Source organism: Acanthisitta chloris, unplaced genomic scaffold (assembly GCF_000695815.1).
Source record: "Acanthisitta chloris isolate BGI_N310 unplaced genomic scaffold, ASM69581v1 scaffold7532, whole genome shotgun sequence".
Classification (NCBI taxonomy): domain Eukaryota; kingdom Metazoa; phylum Chordata; class Aves; order Passeriformes; family Acanthisittidae; genus Acanthisitta; species Acanthisitta chloris.
Window position 1 is genome coordinate 96,755 of NW_008661209.1, and position 11,039 is coordinate 107,793.

Genomic DNA, 11,039 nt, shown 5'->3' on the forward strand with positions numbered 1-11,039 from the left:
CCCCCCACCCCCTCCAGGCTAAGCCCAGGGGAAATATAATAGAAATGTATGATGCAACTAAATTTGGCTGAGCACTGAAGACATTTCCCCTCTCACACCTGAAAGAAAAACTGTACATTAACAGTGATTTTGCCTGCACTTGGTGAGCAGCTGGTGAACTTACTCTCATTCCAAATAAAATACTACAAAGGTGTACATAAGTGACATTTTCCATTCTGTTGGAAGAACAGTATGCTTTCAAGTTAGTTTTAAAACACCCACTTAAATAAATAGGTTAAAAAAATGTGTTTGTGACCATTGAAGAAAGTCTGCTGCAACAGAACAGCAGCTCACCTTTTGGAAAAGCATACGCTATTCCCAGTAATACTTTTAATGAAGCCTAAGGCTAATCAGGAATACCCAGAGTATGAAAATTGTGCTCAGTGAAAACCTCATATCCATGGCTCTGGAGACTGGAAGAAGGCACAACACTATATGGAAAGCACATCTGGTGAAAGAGCAAACATTTTCTCCCTGGGAACTGAGTTTTAAATTTTCAGTCGGTCACGTACGTGTGGCAAAAACCTCCAATTCAGAGATATTGTGGAAAATCGTGACGTTAAAAAACATTCATAGCATTAGAAGTTTAACATTATAATGGAATACTGCAGTGTTGCTACATAAAAAACCCTTGCTGAATGTCCCCCTATACTGATTTTCTAGAAGGACAATTCTACCAGCCTGAAAATTGTTTCAAGGCTTACTGAACATTTTCTGCCTACAGTATCTAGCCATGAACATGGAGTTAAAAAAAAAAAAAGGGGGAAAAAAAAGAGGCAGTGAATGAGTGGCTGCACACATCAGCTGAATCCAAGGCAGCCCTTAGCAACACACAGCATCACAGAGCAGCAGCCTATGGGATCCAGTGTCACTTTCTCTCCCAATGAAGCAGCTAAGCTCCACAACCAGTGAGAATGGATCTGCCCTCAATCTTAAGAGCTAGAGACTGCTGCAGAGATGGAAACAGGCTTGTAAAATGCATTGCAGGAATCACCCTTTTCAAAGGGATGTAATATTTTCCCTAGATACAAACATTTTTTCTAGTCTAATGCACATTTACTTCTCTTCTAAGTAGTGTTAGAGAAGCACAGATGCCTACTGACACATTCTAATTCCTACTACTGATATTAGTGGTGTTTAAACTAGTAAACATCTGTCATTATACAAAATCCCAAATTAATATAACACACCGTCCAAAAAAGTCACAATCAATATTAAAAAAAAATAGTAGTTATCACTCATAGTCTGGAAAAGAGAACAACACATGAAAATTACCACTTTAAGATTTAGGAAGGAGTAGCTTGGTACTATTAGCTTAAAACAAGTTATATTTTGGATAAGCTAGTTTCCTTGTCAGGACTCATCACAGCTCTAGCAACATTATTAATATTAAAGGTAACAGTTCAGATCATGCCATGTAGCAGTTGAATCAAACACACAAACAAAGTGCCCGAACAGTCACCAGTTGTGCATAAAACACGCGATTTCATTCACTGCTGGACAAGTTGTTCAAGCAAGCGTTAAGATTTCAGCAGATTTTATGGACACTCTTGGGACACAGTTCCCAGTCCAAACCCATGCCCAGACCTGCTCACAGCTCTGCACTGCTGACACCCAGCGACCACAAACCAGGAACTGCAAATCAACCCCAGTAAGAAGAAAAGATATCAAAGCCAAAAAAAGAAAAACCAACCAAAAATACATCACTGAATTCTTGGTCCTTCAATCATTAATATCTTATCCAAATAGAAAAATAAATTATACAGCCAGACAGTAAATGTTTTTGTACAGGAAAGTAAGTATTTGGGCTACTGAAAAGCTGCTTAAAGCTGTCCCTGATGTCAGTTCTTTTAGCTAAACTGACTTGGATATAATAAACTGTTGTAGTTGAAACTGAAGTTACTTTTTTTTTTTTTTGAGATCACACATCATCAATAAAGTCTCTTTTCTGAACAAAACTGAATTCAAAACTTGTCATATCAGGAAAATGGAGGCCTGCCAGGGAAAACAGACTAGTGAATAGACTCACATTCCTCAAAACCAGAATTGTAAAGTACGGTCAGGTCAGTGTTTATTCAGACCATTTTTCCTCTTAGAGAAAACCAATGGAAAGGCACTGAAGAATCCACAGTTGCTTTAGAAAAAGCAGTCTTAGAGCCTTGTTAATTTGGGAGCATTTTAGAGGCACAGCTGACACTGAATAACGTATTTGATGGGGGCTAAAATAAAATAACTAAGCATGCCCACATGAGTCTGGAATGAACCCAATTTGTCTGGAAGAATTACGCTTATTTTTAAAACAGAAATTGTATTGAATAGGGGAGAGACTATGCTCCAAAAATCTGCTCTGATTTACCCTTCAACAAATAACTGTGCAATTCTTCCAGGAGTGAATCGGGGCTAAAAAACTAACTATGCTTTCCTCTTTCAAAAGGACACGAGCTCAACGTGCTTTAACTTAATTCTGTTTAATGCTATTTTTAATTCCATCACATTACAACCATCAGGGAAAACCACCTTTTTCAGTTCAGGGACGTTTCCCTTAGAATGCAATTTACACTTGGCATTCTTCAAAGTTTGACATCTGCAAAGCCTCATGCAGTGCTGTAATTCGTCCAACAGACGTCGCTGTCCTACCGCTGGATCTTCCAGAGACAGGGACGCTGGAACCAAAGTCTCCAGTGTGTCTTAGAGCCAAACAGCTCAGAACCAGCGATGTCCTTCCAGCCCAAACAGCTCAGAACCAGCGATGTCCTTCCACCCCGAACAGCTCAGAACCAGCGATGCCCTTCCACCCCGAACAGCTCAGAACCAGCGATGCCCTTCCAGCCCAAACACTGCACTTTGTACTGTCACATTATCATGGGAACAGTGGCTGACATTAAACTCTTTTTTCAAAGTAAACTAAAGCTTTCTTATCAGGTAGATAAAGATACAAAAGAGCACTTAATAAGAGATGGGGTTTTTCTTCTTTTAGAGAAAATCTGCTTACTTGGCCAAAGATGGCATGCCTACTCAAACTGTGCTATACTACCAAATTACTAAGAAAGTTTCCTATTTCAAGGATGTCAGCCTGTAATTTTACAGCCCTCAAGCTCTCATCTCCAAAAATAACCCCAAACCCAACAATAATTTGTATAGTAAGTCCTTCTCCTGCCAGCTTTTCACCTCAGTGTGATGAAACAAACCCAACAAACCCCATGCAAAAAATATCCCACACCCATATCTGAAAGTTTTTATCCAACTGATAAACAAAAAAAGGTGTATTTCCAATTCCTAACTTCACTATAGTGTCTAGTCCAATTGATGTGCTGCTCTTCAGCTGGTATTTCACATGTGAAACAGCACTCCTCTTCAAGCTTAGTTTGATTTGGAAATTGTTTTCTTTTGGAAAGAATTCCCATCTATCCCACTGTCACAGGGATAGTCACAATGTCAGAGTCCTGGAGCTCGATGAAACTGCACTGAGGCTCCAACAGCCTTCGTAGTGCTGCCATCTAATGCACCAGGACAAGGAGTACAAGCATCTGCACCGCTTTGCAACACTCAAAATATTTTCTTTTAGTTTGGCTCTGAAATGGTCACGTCGCTCCAGTACCTTGTCCTGTAATCCTACACTAACAGTATTATGACAAATTATCTAATCATCAAGATGATGGATATTAATATTCATTGACATTTTCCATCTCTAGGCATTTTTTTTTAATGTCACAGTGCTAAACCACAAACCTTGTGTGTATGAACCTGACACTGACTGTCCATCTGCGAATTCAGTTCAGTGACACATCAGCTCTGAAATACCAAAGGAGGGAACTCCTACAGCCTTCCAAATGACAGAATTGGAAGGGCAGGTTTCCATATTTCAGCCTTCTGATCATTTTGTGGATTTTCCTCTTTCTGAGGCACCAAAGTACGTTTGCAGAACACAGAAGGCTAATGAAGCACATCAAGATGATGATGGTACAACAGAAGATGACTAGCAGGATGATGCTCCTTCCTGTCCCATCTGTTTCCAGAAACAGTAACAAACAGACATTATTGCAGGGCAGAAGGATAAAAACTGGTCTCTACACAGCTGTTTATTTATTCGAAATTTCACAAGAAATTTCCTGCAAGATCAATGCTCTTTGTGACTGGATGTTTTTCGGTTAGTTAGGTTTAGAAAACACTGCTGTATACTTGTCCAGTTCCTAGACTTACTCCATAACCCAAAGAGGCAAGACAGTAAAGCAGGAAGGACTGTGGGTCTGACCCAGCGTTATTATACATTCTCTGAGAAGACAAAAATGTGGTATCTCATCAAAACCAGCAATTCTATAGAACAAATATTTTAAAGCATAAATTATGCACTAAAATAAGGACAACACATTTATACGCTTAATTCTGATCAGCACTTGGAAATATTTTCTAGCCTTGTCAACAAAACTGATGACAAACTGCATTAGGTTTATGTGGCAAGGTTGGGGAGGGGAAGAGTACTACAGGGGGGACTTCTCTTGAGAAGCTGCCAGAAGCTTCCCCCATATCCAACATAGCCACTGCCAGAAGGCTCCAAGGCAGACCCACTGCTGGCCAAGGCTGAGCCCATCAGTGATGGTGGTACTGCCTCTGGGATAATGTATTTAAGAAGGGAAAAAACCCTGTTATGATACGGAAGTAATTGCAGCCAAGGAAGACAGGAGTGAGAATATGTGAGTGATACCAAGAATATGGTGCAGACACCAAGGTCAGTGGAGGAGGAGGAGGTGGAAGAGGTGCTCCACACCCTGGAGCAGGGATTCCCTTGCAGTCTGTGGTACAGACCATGGCAAGGCAGGCTGTGCCCTGCAGTCCATGGAGGTCCACAGTGGAGCAGATGTCCACCTGCAGCCTGTGGAGGACCCAGCATTATGAGCAGGTAGATGTCCAAAGGAGCCTGTGACCCTGTGGGAAGTCCATACTGGAGGAGGCTCCTGGTGGGATCTGTGGTCCTGTGGAGGGAGGAGCCCAGGCTGGAGCGAGTTTTCTGGCAGGACTTGCGATGCTGTGGGAGACTCCTGCTGGAACAGCCTGTTCCTGAAGGATGAAGTGATACCAATGGTGCAGACACCAAGGTCAGTGGAGGAGGAGGAGGTGGAAGAGGTGCTCCACACCCTGGAGCAGGGATTCCCTTGCAGTCTGTGGTACAGACCATGGCAAGGCAGGCTGTGCCCTGCAGTCCATGGAGGTCCACAGTGGAGCAGATGTCCACCTGCAGCCTGTGGAGGACCCAGCATTATGAGCAGGTAGATGTCCAAAGGAGCCTGTGACCCTGTGGGAAGTCCATACTGGAGGTGGAAGAGGTGCTCCACACCCTGGAGCAGGGATTCCCTTGCAGTCTGTGGTACAGACCATGGCAAGGCAGGCTGTGCCCTGCAGTCCATGGAGGTCCACAGTGGAGCAGATGTCCACCTGCAGCCTGTGGAGGACCCAGCATTATGAGCAGGTAGATGTCCAAAGGAGCCTGTGACCCTGTGGGAAGTCCATACTGGAGGAGGCTCCTGGTGGGATCTGTGGTCCTGTGGAGGGAGGAGCCCAGGCTGGAGCGAGTTTTCTGGCAGGACTTGCGATGCTGTGGGAGACTCCTGCTGGAACAGCCTGTTCCTGAAGGATGAAACCTTGTGGAAGGGGCCAACACTGAAGCAGTTCATGAAGAACTGTAGCCCTTGGGAAGGACTCATGTTGCAGAAGTTTGTGATCACTGTCTACCACAGGAGGGACCCTGCAGTGGGGTAGGGGAAGGATGCCTCTCCCTGAGGAGGAAGCAGCCACAGAAGAAACGTGCGATGAACTGACCAAAACCTCCATTCTCCATCCCCCTGCACCACTGAGGATGGGGGAAAAAGGTAGAGACTTGGGAATAAAGTTAAGCCTAGTAAGGAGGTAGGGTGGGAGGAAGGTGCCTTTTTAGGATTTGCTTTACTTCTCATTACCCTGCTCTGATTTTGCTTGGTAATAAATTCAACTAATTTCCTTAAGTCAAGTTTGTTTTGCCCAAGACCGTAACACATGAGTGATCTCTGTCCTTATCTCTACTCATGAGCCTCCTGTGGTATTCTCTCTTCCCCATCCAGTTCAGGAGGGGAGTGACAAAGCAGCTGTGGTGGGCACCTGGCACCTAGCCTAGGTCATCCCACCACACAAATCGATTTAATCACTTCTCCAGAATTCAAAGGCTTTTTGATGATTAATCAAAACCAGAAGAAAAATAAATCCTACCCCACGCAGGACATGATAGCTATGCTGGCAGAGCACAATAAACATGAAGTATAACACCGACACTCTGTGCAGTAGCTTACATGACAAGCAGCAGGTTATAAAACTAAGAGCTAAAACCCTCACGTGAGCACGAGCTACCTCTTCAGTGTTATAAGCTGGTTCAGAGTACTGGTTTCTGGCATTAGATATATGGTTCAGAAATAAAGTTACACTATACCCTTACTAAAGAAATTGAGAAAGAAAACCCATTATCTCTTCATTCAAATCTTCCAAGAAGTCACACAATCTTCCAGGGTAAGTTCTCAAATGTGGCCAAGCTATGATACTCTGAGCACACTTAATACGCCTTTATTGAAACAGTGGGACATCATATTGACATGGTGAAGAGTTTTCAAAATCATTATCTGGCTGTGTGGTAAGGTGCTGTGCAAACACAAACCAAACACTTGCACCTGGTTTAGCACCTTTAATCACAGAGAGGCATAGATTTGGTTAGAGATCAGGACTTCCTAGGGAACACCACATATTTCAAAAGCTGTAGAAAAAAAATGAGGGAAAACGAGTTCTTGAAGAGCAAATTGCTAATGTTCAAATAGTCCAATTTTCTGCCCTTTAACAGATTTTTGCTTATTTGTCAGGAGAGATTTCAAGCAGGTTAAGTTTCAAATCTTACCTACAGCCAGTGCTGCACTCTGTTCTTGGCCTCCAGTCTGTTTTAAAAGAAAAAGACATTATGAAAATTTATTCTTTTGCACCAAAAGTCTTAAATGTAATGCTGTGTGACCTTGGAAAAGCAAACACACATCAGTTCCAACCGCTGTACTATTTCTGTGGATCTGCTTCATAAACATAGTTCTGGATCTATATGCCACTGTGACTTTTGAAAAATATGTTAAAAAATAGAATGCAGAACTGTGTTTTGTCTCTAGGCATATAAATAAATAGGGAGCAACATTATTTGGCAACACAGGGAAAAAGGCTGCCATGTTAGATAATCCATAAGCACAGAGATTCCATAATAAATTTAATTACTAGAGAGTCAGAGCTGCAATAAAATACCAGAGGCAAATTGTTCCACTTGCATTTCGCTCTGCTTTAACAGGAAAATCACACAAAATTCTAATTCAACCACACAAATGTGCACTTGAAGAAATTCAAGTCTTGCATGCTAACCTCCAGTGAAGGCACTTTCAAATCACCACTGAAAACCATTTGCTAAACAAAGACAACTAATGTTCTTGGACAGCCTCAGTGTGCTATACACATCACTAGCCACTGTCTTAAGGCTGGTGAAATAATTATGCTAATAGTACAGTTTAAAGGAGGAGATATGGAATATTATAGTATCTCATACAGCTCTATGGGAAATAATAATGTAACATTAGCTAGGGAAGGCTCGGAAGGTCTACAGCATCACAGGCAAGAAGCTGAGTGGAGACCACAGTGAGAATGACTCTTCACAGCCCAGAGAACTGAACAAAAGCAGAAACATGACTGCCAGACACTATTACAACTGTAGAATTGTAATTCTCCGTTCCTTCCAGTGCATGCATCTCTCTCAAAGAGGTTTTCCCCTTGATCAGGGTTTCTTTAAGCTTGAGTAGCACCTGCTTTGCCCATTGACTTCAATGTCTCCTTACTCCCTAAGAAGTAAGTAACAGATCTTCAGTACAACTGCTTCACAGGGCAAAACGATGGTTAAGAGCTGCTGCAACTTCCCTTAAACTCACCCACTCTCATTAGGCATATTTAGACTCAACACTACTGTAGAAAAGCTGATTTCCTGAAAAACAGTGAAAGAAAAAACAGACAACACAAGGTGTTTCAGAACACTAAAGGCAAGAGCTCTGCTTAAGATTATTTTGAGTGAAAGTCCAACTTAATTCACCAAGCTATAAACAAAAACGAGAAGTCTAAATTCATTAGAATGACCAGACTAGAGAACTAAATATCAAAGTGCAAGAAAAAAATCCCACTATAGCAGCAAGGCTAGGGACTTGTTTAAAAATATGCCCTAACAGTTCTAGATCATTGCTAAACACAAATACTCATACTTCCAACTGATTGTTAGCAAAAAACCCGAGCATTGCTCAGCTCTTCCCATCTTTCTGGACACAATACTGCACAGAGAGACATCACACACTTATCTCCTGCAAGAACAGTGTGCTCAGGAGGCTTGTCCTGAAGGCTTCAGTGAATGAGTCAAAGTTAATTATTAACAATGTCTTGCAGGACTCTTGTGATAATGAAGGCACGAGGTGAGAAGAGGCCTAGCAGAGCCACTAGGCAAGAAGGAAGTAATCAAGAAAGCTGAGAATTATAGGTCAGTTGGGCTATGGTCAATAGCAGGCAGAGTTGTTACCACAAAAACCCATTAACTGGATTCCTCTCTTTTAGTAGGGATGAGCATTCCTTCATGCAAAACAGATCAGGCTGAGCACAGCTGATGCTATCAGCTTGGTTTATACTGGCAAGCTGATAGATATTTGATTTTTTTGCACAGTGTGACTTCACATCACATGGTATTTTAAATTCAGAGGTTAGCATGAAGCAATACAGTAAAGTGCTGTCTCAATGGATAAGAATTTGACTTGCAGATCTCCAGCAGTCAGTGGGGAATATCAGCAGAGATGCACTAAAAATGGCCAGATGTGAAATTAATGCTGTGATGGATTCTTTACAGAATTAATTTTTGCACTTAGGATGTACCTTAATTCAGCACAAGAATATCTAAATGAACAACTACCTATTGTCAGGGTCAGAGTGCACTACTTGGGTTCTCCCAGTTAGAAGTGAGGATCTGAAAAACCTTTGAGCTTCCTTCTGACTGATTCTGAAGTCTGCAGATTAATACAAAAATACCACCAATAAGCACAAGATGAGACATTCATACTATATAAATTAATAGGTAGTGAAAATTGAATAATACAGACCCAGCATTTTTCAACTGCTTGTGACTCTGAGGAGGTCAAGTATTTAATGTTATATTACAGAGAAAAGCAGCTCTGGGCAGGAAAATTAACTTTGATCAATGGGTTAATAAATCACAGATTTTATTTAGGTTTTGTTAAAAGGTTTTGGGGTTTTTTTTGCAATATTTTATGGAGTCAAACAGCAAAAACATTAATGTATCCCATCCTAGGGATCTCATTTACACACACACCCCTTTCCTTTCATTTGCAGCCTAACTTCACCACAGCAGCAACAGGCCAAAGCATATGCCAACATCTCAGGCCAATGACAACAGAAATTCAAAGAATTGTCACAACAGCAGGAGAACAAAAATGGAAAAACATCTACAGCCATCAGAGAGGGACTGTGAATCATCTAAAATGCAGCTATTCATTTTCAGAACAAACCCAGGCATCACTCAGTTTGTCAGAGGAAAAGCCTGTAGCTGACACAAGTAGATGCACTAAGTAAACTTGGCACCACTGTGGATAATGAAACTTGGAAAATAAACCCAACAAAAATGGGCTAACCACTGAATAAACCCCTGTGTTTTGGGCATCCACCTCATATTGAACAGATGCTGCTTAACTCAGCAGTACATGAAAACAGGTTTCAGATGAGAACAGCTAACCCTTAACTTCCAGTATGAAACCAATGTCTTCTGCCCAACCCTGACTGAACTAATTAAGTTCTCTACACTAGATTTGTCAGGGACTCAGTCAAGCTTTGCTACAAGAATGGTGATTTTTTCAGACTTTCCAACACTCAGGTTCTTCTGCCTACTAAGAAATGAGCAGTAATAAATAATTGACAACAACTTTGCAGTAAGAATCTAAATTACTTTCTGTATACTCGATTGGTATCTCAGGTCATCAGGGAACTTCAGAATTAATTACTTCATAAAGTTTATGCCCCTTACTAACAAAAGCTTGCATGAGATTCATGTACTACATATGAGGTGTTAGGCACTCGGGCTAAAGTCATCTTCAAAACACAATCCACTGCTGCTTTCACAGAGCAAATGTTTAAATTGCTTGTTTGAAGTTCAAGCTTACACTAGGATTCCCCTCAGTAAGCATCACCAGCGTGAAATCTGTAGGAGCCAGCAGTGGATTATGGCACAGATGTTCTCAGTCCATGAATCTTAACTGCCCTTGGATACTGCTGAACAGCACAGGACCTAGCTCAAAGACAACCTGCTCAGGCAATTTTTAGATGCTCCTGCTCTCCTCAGTTATAGACTTGAAATCAAGTTTGAGGAAACCACGCCAAAAACCTTGTTACCCTTAGAAGCACATTACAACGTGAAAGCCAAGGCCAGTCCAAAACAGAACCACAAGTCAAATACATCCCACATCTTGTGGGCAATAAAAAGAGAAAGCTCAGAAATGTTTAGTAATAAAACTTGATTTTTACCTTAGTAAAAATAACAGATGGCTCAGCTATAAAAATTAACCATAGCTAAGATCATGTTTCACAGGATGTTTCAGGGCATCTGCAGATGAACCCATGGTTCAATGCTAAATAGATGAAAACTCCAGCGTTAACATTGGTGATACTAAAAAAAGATTCTTTTACATCTGTATGGCAATCATGTATTAGATTAAGATATGCAAAGGCAGTCTATCACCACTGCAAAGTGACCTCAGTTGTTTATAAAAATCAGAAGTACTGGCTGCCTGCTATAAAAACACTTTTTTGATTTCTGGCTGTAAAGCTTCAGCTCAAATCTTTCTTCTACACTCATTTTCTTTTACCTTCTGAAGCTAAATTGTATCTTCAAACTTCATGTGTTAATATTAAGTCTTTCC

The 11,039-nt window shown here is 41.3% G+C and overlaps 1 protein-coding gene across 2 annotated transcripts in view; it reads right to left on the bottom strand.

Moving 5' to 3' along the window:
* Positions 1-11,039, bottom strand: part of FAM49B (family with sequence similarity 49, member B) — a 44,178-nt gene that overhangs the window by 23,771 nt on the left and 9,368 nt on the right. The window contains exon 2 of one of the 2 annotated variants that reach the window (XM_009070149.1): positions 6,950-6,986. The exons of the other annotated variant lie outside the window; for it this stretch is intronic. The gene's annotated coding sequence lies outside the window, so the exon portion shown is untranslated. The remainder of the gene's footprint in view (positions 1-6,949; positions 6,987-11,039) is intronic. 2 annotated transcript variants of the gene reach the window in all.